Raw genomic sequence first — 14,215 nt, 5'->3', positions numbered from 1 at the left:
TTACCTCATAAAGGTCTCTCAAAACTACCCACCACCACCCACCTCCGTGCCCAACCCTGGCCCGGCCACCGTCACCTGTGGTGTGGGTGCGACTAACGGGCATCCGGTAAGTCTGCCCCCACCTCGATCCCTGCCAGAAATCCAGGCCTGCGGTCCCACCCTCCCTGCCCACTCTTCTTACAGTGAGGACAACATGTTTAAAGGCTCTGGATGGTCTGGCCCCCTACCTGTCTGGTCTCACCTCACCATAGACCACCCCTGTTCTCCCCACTGCAAACACACTATTCTTCCAGCCCCCAGAGCCATGCGGATCTCTCACAGCCTGCTCACACCCCCAGGACATTTCTCCTGTGTGTTCTTCCTTCTCTTCACCTGGTTAATTTAACCCCTTCTCACCCTTCACATCCCAGCTCTAAAGCGATTTCCCAAAGGAGGCTGCGTTGGCAAGTCGATGATTAGAGGCCCTCCAAAAGTTCCATACTCCCTTTTCATGATGCTTTTATGGTCCCGAGTCCATAACCATTGCTTGTTATTTACTTATGGGCTATCTCTCCTACTAGACCAAAGTTTCATAAGGGCAAGGCTATGTCAATTTGTTCACTATTCACAGGGTCCAGCACATGGCGGATGCCTAATACAAATGTGCCTAAATGGTGAAATGAATGATGCCACACCACGAACCAGATTTCATTCATTGAAATCAATCAGCAGGCACATCAGGAGTAGCAATGGATTGGGAATGAACAGTGTGGCTTCAAGTCCTGCATCTTTGGTATTTTCTGTGTGATTGCAGGTGAGTCACTTCCCGCCTGGCCTCAGTTTCCTCATCTGTGACATAAGGGCATCGTTCTACTTGACCACTAGGTCAGTTCAGGTGTGGATGTTTGGAATTCTCTGATCCACCTCGGCATGAACTTAAAGCAGGGGGTCCTCCATGGGGGGAAGCTGTACAAGAAGATCCAGGGCCTTTCTAGGATGCTCTAGACGGGTTTCCTAAGGCACTGGTGTATCACCTTTTCAGTTGACATACCCGTGGGAACCTTGCGTCAAATGTTGTAGGGGCTTAAATTCCAGCCCATCTCAGAACCCATTAAATGTCATATGAAGGAGTTTGGCAACAGAAACCACTCCTGTCAGTCTGTCAGTTGGTTTCCAATTAGTCTCCTTGATTTCACTTATAGCCTAATACCTAGAAAAACTGACATTCAAGTGAATCCAAGACAAGCAGGTGTTTGCTAACTATATAACCACAGGTCAGTTTCTTTAATTACTGAGAATCAGCCTGACCTTTGATAAACTGAATATAAAAACATATTGTATACATAAAGTAGTGTTAATAGAACTTTCTGTGGCAAGGGTAATGTTCTACCTTTGTGCTATCCAAAATGGCAGCCACAAGTCACAACTGGCTCTTGGGTGCTTGAAATGTGGCTGGTGTGACTGAGGAACTGTTTTCTGATTGTACTTAGTTTTAATTTCAATAGCTACTTGTAGCTAGTGGCTATCATATGGGAGAGTACAGATGTGACACATAGATTCAGTGTCATATTATGCACATAACAGAACCACAGGAATTGTTTTCAACTACCACCAGCTCAACCCACACGAAAGTGACAATGGCAATCTTCCTCAATCTGCCAATCTCTTGATGTCTCTCTTTAACTTACTGCATTCAGGGAATCCAGATTGTAAAAAGGAAGACCCAATGATGTTACAGAAGAGAATTGTAACTTTGGATGTCAGTGAGTCTCACAGAGGGCACACATTTATTCCATCATCTATATGTCCATTTCACAAACACTTTCTGAGTGTCTACTATGCCAGGAAAAAGAAGATTGGGAGGGGGCACCTGCATCTGGGGAGGAGAGGATGAGTCCCAAAGGGTAATTACTATGCTCCACAATGATACTCCTTTAAAGAGCTTCAGCTCTCCCTGAGATGGGCTCCCCAGTTAATTCCAACTTTAGAACTGTCCTCTTTCTTTGTTGATAAAAGTTAGGAGCAAAAAAAGCAATAAAGATAGACCCCTCAACAGGGCATAAATGAAATCTGTGAAGCCAATTTCTGATACTTAATGTTTAACAGAAGCAACACACACACACACACACACACACACACACACACACACACACACAGGAAAACTTGCCAGCAGATCCCTGCAATTCAACACTCTAAATGATCACCAACTGGAAATGGAAACCCAAGTTATGAGTGAGATTTACCACACCCAACACGTCCTGCCGATTGGAAACTCTGGACAATATCAAAAGACAGAGGAAACAAAGGCTTGATGAAGCATGGATAATTAAGATCAAACCAGGACCAAAGAGGAGGAGACTCCAAAGAATAAAATCAATTTGTAAACATTAGGGAATAGAACTATCTGTGGCTCACATTTATTTCCAGCTATGACATGTGGAATGTTTGCCTGGCATCTGTCATCAAAAGGTGAAGTTCATTTTTCTGACTGCCTCAATACAAATCTCCAACTAACCTAGATAGCTTAGAATTCTAGGGCTTAAAGAAATAAGAATCCTAAAACATGTAGACAATTGAAGCCAAGAACAGAAACGTGCTTTTCAGTGTGAACTAGAAAGTCCATTTTGGTTTCTGAAAATACAACCCACCCAATGCTGTTAGTCATTAAAGAATAGATGAGCTCCCACTATAAACCCTCAATTCCTTGCACACTTCTTTCCTTCCATCTCTCTGCCTTCTACCCACAGCACACATACATTTATAATTACACCACTATTTATTTAGGTGGTTTTAAGTTCAAATGATTAAAGAGAGATTTCAAGAGCGGTGCTGTAACTTGGTCCAGGGTAAGTCTGGAAATGGCTTAGGGCTTGAATCTAGTCGTAGTGGGAGAGAAATGGATGTTTGTAAACCCTGTTGATGACTACAGGAAGCTCAGGTTTTACTGAGCACTCATTGATCAGATCTATTTCCTTTTCTCCACCATCCACTTCCTGTCGCAGCATGGGGAGGAAGCTGTGTGCTCTGAGGGACAACCAAACCCTGGAGTCAGCTCCCAGTGGGACCAGATGAGCCAAGCAAGGCTTCTGGACACATGAGGCCAACTGAGGGGCCACTATGTTCTTACACCTCTGTGTCCATTCAGCAAGATCTGCTCATCCCCTAGGAAGATGGATTCCAAGATAAAGATGTGTTTAATTGAGTGTAAGGATAGAAGCACCTCTGTCACCTAGACTGACAATTGTGAGAACCATGGGGTCAGGGCCACTGTGCAAGGTCCCACGTTGTAAATACAAGAGGGGAGAGTGATGGCTCAAGGCCTTGGGGTATGAAATTTCCAACCTGAGACTCTACAGCACTGCTAAGCTAGGTGGGATGCCTGGACAACAGGTTCCAGATGGAACTGGAACACCAGAGCCCCCACAAAAATCCTACACAAAGAGTCATACAAGATAGTCTATTTACTGCTTGATTCCCCTTTTTTTATTCTTCCTGCCTGCAGGGGCCAGCTGGACATGCATGGACATTCAAATAATTTCAGAGTTGATTCTGTATCTACCTTATGTTTATGTCTGGTTTTTATCTATCTATCTATCTATCTATCTATCTATCTATCTATCTATTGTTTATTTATTTCTGAGACACACACACACACACACACACACACACACACACACACAGTACGAGCAGGGGAGGAGCATAGAGAGAGGGAGACAGAGAATCTGAAGCAGGCTTCAGGCTCTGAGCTGTCAGCACAGAGCCCGATGTGTGGCTCTAACCCATGAACACGAGATCATGACCTGAGCCAAAGTCAGACACTCAACCGACTGAGCCATGTAGGCACCCCGTGTTTATGTCTGGTTTTTAGATCACAACTTCTAAGGTCTTGTTAACAACCCTCTCTAAAGAAAGGGGAGGGGCAGAGGTATGAGAAAGTCCAAAATCCTTTCATCATCCTACAGGATACACACTTTCAACCCATGATTTACATTGCAAAAACTATCAATTTAGTCATGTTTGGGGAAATGTGAGGGCATTTAATCGTTTTCTTTTACCAAAGCAGCCAGAGACTAAAAGGACGAAAATCAAAAATAATTGTGAGATTACCAATTTTAATGATGTGTACATAACAATGAATAGGTTACATTTCCGTATATAAAGGCATTTAGACACATTAACTGATTCTGTTCATGACAGAGGCAGAACATGGAACACAGATGAGTGTTTCCTTATGTTTGGAAATGGGTTTTGCTAGACAGACAGACAACACACGCGCGCGCACACACGCACGCACGCACGCACACACACACACACACACACACACACACATCTGGTATTTAAAACAATCTAAGAAATTCAGGGGTTGCTGAATTTCTATTTGTGGGGGTTTTCCCCTACTTGAGATACAATTGACATATAACACTGTATTAGTTTAAGGTGTACAACATAAGATTTGATATATGTACGTATTGCAAAATGATTACCACAATAATTGTAGTTAACACCTGTCACCATACTTAGTTATAATCTTTTCCCTGGGATCAGAACTTTTAAGGTCTACTCTCTTGACAACTTTCCAATATACAACACAGTAAACTATTGTCACCATGCTGTGCATTACATCCTCAGAACTTACTTGTCTTCTAAGTGTAAGTTTTGTACTTTTGGACCACCTTCATCCACATCTCCCTCACCTCCTCCCTCCTCTGCTTCTAGCAACCATCAATCTTGTTTCTGTGTGTGTGTTTGTGGTTTGTTTTTGTTTTTGTTTGTTTTTAGATTCCACATACAAGTGAGATCATATAGCGTCTGTCTTTCTCTGTCTTATTTCACCTAGGTACCTCAAGATTCATCCGTGGAAGGAATTCCTTCTTTTAATGGCTGAATAATATTTTATTGTATGTACACATCACGTTTTCTTTATTTCATCTGTTGATGGACAATTAGGTTGTTCCCAAGGCTTGGCTATTGTAAATAATGCCGCAATGAACATGAATGTGCAGACATCTCTCTGAGACAGTGATTTTGCATCCTTTGGGTACATACCCAGAAGTGGGCTTGCTGGATCATATGGTAGTTCTATTGTCAATTTTTTTAAGGACCCTCCATACCTGCACACCAGCATACATTCCCACCAACAAGGAACGAGGGATTCCTTTCCTCCACATCCTTGTCAATACTTGTTATCACGCATCTTTTTGAGACTAGCCATTCTAACAGGTGTGAGGTGACATCTCATTGTGGTTTTGATTTGCATTTCTTTAATGATTAGTGATGCTGAGCCCGTATCATACACCTGTTTGCCATTTGTATGTCTTCTTTAGAAAAATGTCTATTCACCTCCTCGGCCCATTTGAAATATCAGATTGCTTGGGGTTTTTGCTATTGAGTTGCATAGTTCTTTGTATGTTTTTGATATTAACCCCTTATCAGATATACAATTTGCAAATATTTTCTTCCATTCTATTGGTTGCCTTTCACTTTGTTGATGGTTTATTATTCGTTGTGGTTTTGAAAATAAGCAAAACATGCCTTTTCCCCATCCTTTATCAAGTTTTCTAATAAATGCAAGGCAAGGTCTCTCTTAGAAGATTTCCTACATTAAGAATATATATACTAAACAGGTACAACACCAGTTTGTAAAAAAAAAAAAAAAAAAGAATTTTATGTAATGTAACCTCAAACTTTCTCTTTAGATATATACATATATATTTTTTATTTTATTATTTAATTTACATCCAAATTAGTTAGCACATAGTGCAACAATGATTTCAGGAGTAGATTCCTTAATGCCTCTTACCCATTTAGCCCATCCCCCCTCCCACAACCCCTCCAGTAACCCTCAGCTTGTCCTCCATATTTATGAGTCTCTTCTGTTTTGTCCCCCTCCCTGTTTTTATTTTTGTTTCCCTTCCCTTATGTTCATCTGATTTGTCTCTTAAAGTCCTCATATGAGTGAAATCATATGATTTTTGTCTTTCTCTGACTGGCTAATTTCACTTAGCATAATGCCCTCCAGTTCCATCCACATAGTTGCAAATGGTAAGATTTCATTCTTTTTGAATGCTGAGTAATACTCCATTGTATATATATATACCACATCTTCTTTATCCATTCATCCATTGAGGGACATTTGGGCTCTTTCCATACTTTGGCTAGTGTTGATCGTGCTGCTATAAACACGGGGGTGCATGTGTCCCTTCGAAACAGCACACCTGTGTCCCGTGGATAAATGCCTAGTAGTGCAATTACTGGGTCGTAGGGTGGTTCTATTTTTAGTTTTTTTGAGGAACCTCCATCCTGTTTTCCAGAGTGGCTGCACCAGCTTGCATTCCCACCGACAATGCAAAAGAGATCCTCTCTCTCCGCATCCTCGCCAACATCTGTTGTTGCCTGAGTTGTCAAAGTTAGCCTTTCTGACAGGTGTAAGGTGGTATCTCATTGTGGTTTTGATTTGTATTTCCCTGATGATGAGTGATGTGGAGCATTTTTTCATATGTAGGTTGGCCATCTGGATGTCTTCTTTGGAGAAGTGTCTATTCATGTCTTTTGCCCATTTCTTCACTGGATTGTTTTTTGGGTGTTGAGTTTGATAAGTTCTTTATAGATTTTGGATACTAACCCTTTATCTGGTATGTCGTTTGCAAAGATCTTCTCCCATTCCGTCGGTTGCCTTTTGGTTTTGCTGATTGTTTCCTTTGCTGTGCAGAAGCTTTTTATTTTGATGAGGTCCCAATATTCATTTTTGCTTTTGTTTCCCTTGCCTCCGGAGACGTGTTGAGTAAGAAGTTGCTGCGGCCAAGATCAAAGAGGTTTTTGCCTGCTTTCTCCTCGAGGAGTTTGATGGCTTCCTGTCTTACATTGAGGTCTTTCATCCATTTTGAGTTTATTTTTGTGTATGGTGTAAGAAAGTGGTCCAGGTTCATTCTTCTGCATGTTGCCGTCCAGTTTTCCCAGCACCACTTGCTGAAGAGACTGTCTTTTTCCATTGGATATTCTTTCCTGCTTTGTCAAAGATTAGTTGGCCATACGTTTGTGGGTCCATTTCTGGGTTCTCTATTCTGTTCCACTGATCTGAGTGTCTGTTTTTTTGCCACCTCAAATTTTCAAATTGAAAGAATAGCTGTGGTAATTCATCATCTTGTACACCATATCTGTGCATCTCACTTCTTCATTCTCCCAAAATAGAAATAGTTGCCATCCATCCCTAATCCATCAAGGCCTCAATTTATTTTTGTATAATTGGCAGAATTGACTGGATATCGTTCACATTTCATTTTGACTCTGAAATCACCAATGTATTAAGTATCCACAGAGAACATGCACGAGGTATGGTGGGAAAAGTACTGGCCTTAATCAGACAGAACTGGGTAGGAGTTCCTCCCTCTGTTTATTGGCTGTGTGACCATCTCTCTGTCCCTAAAGTGAGGTTAACCATCCTTCCTCTAATCCCAGTTTTAAGGGTTAAGTGAAATGACAAATGTGAAGTGCAGCAAGAAATGACATATCATCAGAAGTAATAGTATTCAAATTACAGAGACGTTGTCTTGTACAAATGGAAGTCTAGAGACAGTACAGGATTCAGGCTCAATGGATCTCATGGATCCTGAACTTTCCATGTCGGTTCTGCAGTCAGAAGGTCAGTCACGTTCTGACGGTTGCTGCACATGGTTCGAAGACTGCCGCCTGTCCAGTCACAGCTCCGTGCTCCCTGGGTTCGTGGCTGGCCAACCGAACCACAGGTGTGGAATGCTGCTTACCAAGTGGCTTCTTCCTACATGACGGCCCCTTCCCATCCTCCTGGTGTCTTGCCCTGGAGGGCTTCCGTGGCAACGATCCCAATTTACGGAAGGATCATGAGTAATCAGTTTGTTTCTAAGTTCTCCTGATTGGCTTCCTTCAAATGAGGCAGATTTTTATAATAGACATTATTTTATATCTAGGAAGGAATCCACTGTTTTTGTTGGTCTCACAGAAATACCGCTCAGCTATCTGGCCAGCACGTGTGTATTCACTTTCTACGCTGGGTAACTACCACTGAACTAGCGAAGCGAAAGAACACACATGTTTTATCTTACTGTCTCTGTGCTCGGGAGCCCGGGTATGGCTTAGAAAGGTCCTCTGCTCTGCTCAAGGCGTGACGAGGCTGCATGGAGGCGTGCTCCACGCTGTGGTCTCGTCAGAGGCTCGTGGAGGGAAAGAGAGGCCTCTGAGCCCCCTCAGCTGCTGGAAGAACACACCTCCTTTGGCCACTGGCCTTCGGCTGAGGCCGCTGTCAGCTCCCGTCAGCTCCCGTCACATGGTCCCTCTCTTAGGCCTCTCCCAACCTGGCAGCTTCCTTCCTCAAGCTGCAAGACAAGCCCTGACAGGATGTGTGGAAGGGGCAACTGTACATCCTTCTGCCTTAAACACATCCCTGTTTCAATTTTTTTTAAGTTTATTTATTTTTTGAGAGAGAGCGTGCACGCACGAGTCGGGGTGGGGCAGAGAGAGAGGGAGACACAGAATCCGAAGCGGGCTCAGGCTCCGAGCCGTCAGCACAGAGCCCGATGCGGGGCTCGAACCCACGAACCGTGAGATCGTGACCTGAGCGGAAGTTGGACGCTTAATCAACTGAGCCACCCACGTGCACCCCCCCATTTTAATTTCTAATACAGTAAATATAAGCAGATATGACCCAAGTACACAAAATCTCTACAGAGTCCTCGGTAATACTTAAGAATGAGAGAAGATTCTAGACCGGCAAGTTGAAGACCAGCCAGCAGCTCTGGAGAGATGTGGCAGGATGTGTGTGCCAGCAGACAAGCCTGGACCCCAAGCGGCATATACTCCCGAGGAGCCGAGGAGCCGGCTTTTGTCTTCAGTTGGATGCAGAACCCCCAGAGCCCTGCGATCCCAAGGAGTGACAGCGTACAGAGCGTCCGAACAGCCACCCCGCTGCGGGCCCAACACTCCGAACGGGCTGCAGTGAAAGCTATTATTAGGAAAATAGAAAGGAAGGCTGAGGAGCACCTAATGGGAAGAAGACAGGAGCAGAGAATGAGAAGTATGTAAGCCTGCCTTCTTCTGAAAGCTGGAGACGATGCTGATCCTCACCAGAAGAGTGTAAGTGGATGCCCGCACCAGAGCGCTGCACTCTTAATTAAGACCCAGATATCCATCTACCCCAGCTATTTCAAATGAGCCTAAATTAGGAAGGAAGGAAGTTAAAAAAAAAAAAAAAGCCTCCAAGTGTGATGAAAATGGCTCTTGGGAAGTTCGTGCACCACGCTTGCAGGGAGAGTAGACAGGAGGGCGAGTTCACCATTTTATCCTGAAACGGAGCTCATTTGTCACCAATAAATACAAACTATATCCAACTCGCCCTAACTGCCTTCGGGCCTCTTACAGATTGGTTCCCTTCAGTAAACTTGCACTGAAAATGTCATAAACATTATTTTTGTGATCGATTATGAAATTCTCATCAAAATCCCAACTACCATCTTTCATATCAGAACAAATAATTCTATAATTCATTTTGAAGAATACATAAAAATAACCTTAAATATTTTTAAACACAAGTGACTAGCGGGAGGATATTTTACCTAACTAAATCGTAAAACTTATTTTAAGACCAAATCAAGAGGGGCGCCTGGGTGGTTCGGTCGGTTGAGCGTCTGATTTCGGCTCAGGTCATGATCGCCTGGTTCGTGAGTTCAAGCCCCACGTCAGGGTCTCTGCTGTCAGCGTGGAGCTTTGGATCCTCTGTCTCCCTCTCTCTGAGCCTCCCCCATGCGCAAGCACTCCCTGTCTCCCTCTGTCTCCCTCCATCTCTCTCTCTCTCAAAAATAAACATTGAAAAAATAAAAAAAAAAAAAAACTAAATCAAGAAAAAGTCATTTTATGGGGCACCTGGATGGCTCAGTCAGTTAAGCGTCCAACTCTTGATTTCGGCTCAGGTCATGATCTCAGCATTGTGAGATTGAGCTCCCCATTAGGCTTCAAGCTGGGTGTAGACCCCGCTTAAAATCCTCTCTCCCTCTTCCTCTGACCCACCCCCCAAGCATGCTCTCTCCCTCTCGCTCTCTCACAAAAAAAAGGCATTTTCGTATTTGTGTAAGAATTGACAGAAATAAACAAATGAGAGAAAATAGCAGCAGAAGACAACACGCCCCCCCAACACAGAGAAATGTACAGGGGTCTCTGCTACAGAAATCTACAGAAATATCACAAACCAGAGAGAAAGGATGGCTTATTCAACGTGACCAGTGTTTCTAAAAAATTTAATGTTAACTAAAATCAAGTTAGAACTTTACCTTCTACCAAAAATAAATTCTATCTGTATTAGAGTTGAAAGAAAATTTAAAAAGAAAGCACAGAAAGGGAAATACATGTAAATCTAACTGATCTTTATAGAAAAGGACTCCCTAAGCATTTAAACAATGCAAAACAAAACAAAGACACCACTGGTAAGTCTGAATGATGTCTTAAACATAATAGCCACATTATAAAGCAAGTAAGGTAAAGAAACTGGAAATATAGTTACAATAGGTACGATAAAAAGCCAATGTTGTTAATATATAAAGAGCACTTACTCATCAACAATAACACCTCTGAATATTTAAAATTTTCTTTAAATACGAAAATGACTAAACTTAAGTTTTACACAATCAATACAAATGGCTAACACATTTGAAAATGGGTTCACCCTCACCAACTGGCAAAATGAGATACCCTGTCTTACCCATCAATGTACTAAGGATTCATAAATGACACTTTTCAATGCTGCATGGTGCATATGGTGCAAGTGTATACATAGATTTGCCTTCAGTGGAAAAGTCTGGAAATATATATTGAGAATTTTTTAAAAGACCTAGAACTGAAAGAAACAATCCTAATCAAATAGAGATTCCTTCTAAGTTTTATGTGTAGGACCTAGAACCGAAAGAAACAATCCAAATCAGACAGAGATTCTAAGTTTTATGTGTAGGACTGCTCTCCAGAGCGATTTTATTTGTATTGCAAACTGAGACTGCTCTCCAGAGCGATTTTATTTGTATTGCAAACTGAGGCTCATGTCTGAGCCTCAATGCTTCAAGTGGAGAGCTGGAGTAATAATTCGCTTTGTATGTAAATTATGTATGTGCTTCTAAGGAGGCCTGGCACATAGCGGGCATTTGATACATAATTGTTGTTACCATCTTTTGTTGTTCCGACAAGATTCTGACAGCAGCTTCTCACTGCCGATTCATGTCGAGCTTCCCCCCAAGCACCACCTGGTCCGATGGGGTGCTCACAGCTCCCGGGGAGGCCATCAGACCGATTGCCAGCCAGATAAACAGTGACAACTTTGAAAATTTTACACGACGAAAAGGGACGGTGCACCAAAAGCTCACTCATTGAGACTATTCCCTTGAGATGGTAGATTACTGAGGAATATCATTTGTAACAATGTTTATTTACATTCGTAATGCTTGGTTTCCAGTTGCCAGTACATGCGGTAACTTTGGTGGCTGGCAGGTGCTCAAGTGCAAAAAATACAGGAGATGATAGACAGTTAGATTTATATTCGTATCCATAACAGATATATAAATACATGTATAATAGAGAAATGAGAGATATTCTTCCCATCATGGGAGAATTGATGGAAGGAGCAGATCCACCATGAAAATCCTAACGTCCTACTGAAACTAAAATGTAATTAATTGGACTTTTAAAAGTACAATCTATAGTTAGTATCTCAGGGGCACATATATTTCATCACATGGGACACATGTGGGGAATACTTCATCTTGATTTACATTTGAAAATCATAATTATGAATGCCTACGGCTCTCTCAACACCATTCTGAAATACCAATACATAGCTATAAATGGCTTCAAAGCATGACCGCAGAGAAAGTGCCCACAGAAAGATTACATCAGGAGATTAATCTGTGTCTTAATTCAGTCAATTACTTAACAACTAAAAACTAAGCGCTAACACTTTCAAAGTGCGTACGGTAATGGGCTCAGAAAACTTGGACAAAGCAAATGCGGTAATTTTAAGACCATGTCTGTTTACAAAAGAATTCAGAAAGAATTTAGTTTGAAGCAAAAAGCTTAAACAGAACAATTATCTACCTGGAAATAATTATTTGATTGGATGTGTGTGTGTGTGTGTATACATTTTTTTTTTCTTTTAAACCTCACACGAACTCCTGTGTCTGCCCGAGCCTCTACGCATCAGTTCACTAGAATCACTTATCAGCACATCCACTTTCCAGAGTGGAGACTAGTTAAAGCTTCTTACATCAGCATGTTTTTAACCTTCTCTCGACCCATGGGGTCTTTCTAGAAAATCTGCAGTGACAAAAAGGATCTTTTCATCTCTGACATCTGAACCACACTGAGATCTTTGATCTCCAATCTCAAGCCACTAAAACCCAACCCAAGTTGCATAAATGATGGAACCAGAGCCGTAAACACAGCCTCTTTCCCCTAAATTCAACATAGTGATTTTATTCTTTTTGGCTTTGCCTCAGACTCTTCTATAAACCAATTATTTTCCCCTGAAACTCAGGAATAACATGAGGTAAAGCCTCTCCTTTTCCAAATTACAGAGATCTAGAGAAGAAAAGGTTGAGCAGAAAAAAAAAAAAAAAAAAAAGATGACTGTAAAGTAAGTGTAGAGGTGAATGCACCGAGCTCCCAGCTTTGGCCCACCAGTACACACACGCTCACCACGCTTCTCCTTTGTAGATTCTGAACAAGTTTCATGAGCCAGTATCTCACAAACATCTGCCTTCATTATAATTATATTTCTATTTCAGCTGCACCAAGCTATTTACAGATGAGCCTGTTCATAAAGAGCTTTATAATTAAGCAAACAGAAATATCTTTTTATAGGATGCAGATCTAGGGGTGATAATCACACACAAAATACACAGCAACAGTTGCAAATAGAGTGTTTAACGCTAGTTATATAGTTAGTGATGTGCTCAATAAAGCCTGACATGTCTTTGTTCCTAAATACAAGAAAATATGGTCTTTGCTACACAGCAGTGTAAACTGTCTTCTTCTCCTATTTTTTTTTTTAAGCAAAGGCCATATTTTTCAGGGTGGGTTCTTAAAATGTGTGTGCATGTGTGTGTTTTATATAACAACAGGGTTACAAAACACACACACACACACACACACATCCTCTGGCTTAGCAGGATCTGAAACCTGCCTGGTTCTTGGAGAGAGAGAGAACTGATTCTAAATATAAGCAGCAATGTATGGAGGCACAGAGTGTGACAGATTAAATTAGTAGATAGTAGATATTATGTGAAGATACCATGGAAGTAGCTGCCAGACAAAAAGAAACGTAAAATACTAATCACAGCATAAAAGAAATTTCTTGTGTTCTAGTTAAAACCTGACTAAAGCACTCGGTTTCCCAGGAGGACCAATCTTTGCTTATGTGCATTTTGGTAACTCTTTAGTCTGTGAGTCCCAACACTATGCTTTGAAGTTGTCCTTTGATAAAAGTGTTTGCTTTGCCATTTCTGGGCCATCCAGAAACTATGCAATCCCAAAGATTTTGAATAGAAAACAGCCATTGTTGGGGTGCCTAGGTGGCTTGGTCGGTTAAGCATCTGACTCTTGGTTTGGACTCAGGTCATGATCTCATGGGGTCATTGAACGTGAGCCCTGGGCCAGGCTCCACGCTGTCAGCACGGAGCCTGCTTGGGACTCTCTCTTTCCTTCTGCCCCTCCCTCGCTCGTGTGCTCGTGTGTTTTCTTTCTCTAAATAAATAAATAAACTTTAAAAAAAGAAAATGGCCATTGTTTGCTAAGATTCAGCTTTGGTATAGAAAGATTCATAGATCCATATATATCACATGATGCTATGGTCCTAAAAGTTATATATCCAGCTCATACATTGTTCTTGAGAGTATAAAATGGTGTGATGTTTTAGAAAAATGATCTGACAAGGGCATGCATGTACACACACACACACACACACACACATTGTCTTAAAATAGCCATGTCCTTTGACCTGGTAATTTCTTTTTTTTTTTTATGTTCATTTATCATCAAGAGAGAGTACGAGTAGGGGAGGGGCAGAGACAGATGGAAACACAGAACCCGAAGCAGGCTCCAGGCTCTGAGCTTTCAGCACAGAGCCCGACTCGGAGGTCCAACCCACAGGCCGGGATCATGACCTGAGCCGAAGTCAGACATTTAACCGACTGTGCCTGAACCACCCAGGCACCCCATTGACCTGGTAATT

The 14,215-nt window shown here is 42.0% G+C and overlaps 1 long non-coding RNA gene across 2 annotated transcripts; it reads left to right on the top strand.

Annotated features, from left to right (window-relative positions):
- The first annotated feature begins 5 nt into the window (after positions 1–5).
- Positions 6–3,537, top strand: LOC122216645. Of its 2 annotated transcripts, none has more exons than XR_006201009.1 (3): positions 6–106; positions 611–793; positions 2,982–3,537. It is a non-coding gene; the product is annotated as an uncharacterized LOC122216645 (long non-coding RNA). The 2 variants fall into 2 exon arrangements; XR_006201010.1 differs by lacking the exon at positions 2,982–3,537 and adding an exon at positions 1,677–2,425.
- Positions 3,538–14,215: the final 10,678 nt, after the last annotated feature.

This window comes from Panthera leo, chromosome A3 (assembly GCF_018350215.1).
Source record: "Panthera leo isolate Ple1 chromosome A3, P.leo_Ple1_pat1.1, whole genome shotgun sequence".
In the NCBI taxonomy this organism is placed as follows: Eukaryota; Metazoa; Chordata; class Mammalia; order Carnivora; family Felidae; genus Panthera; species Panthera leo.
The sequence above is the reverse complement of the archived record's forward strand: the minus strand, read 5'-3'. Positions and strand labels throughout refer to the sequence as shown.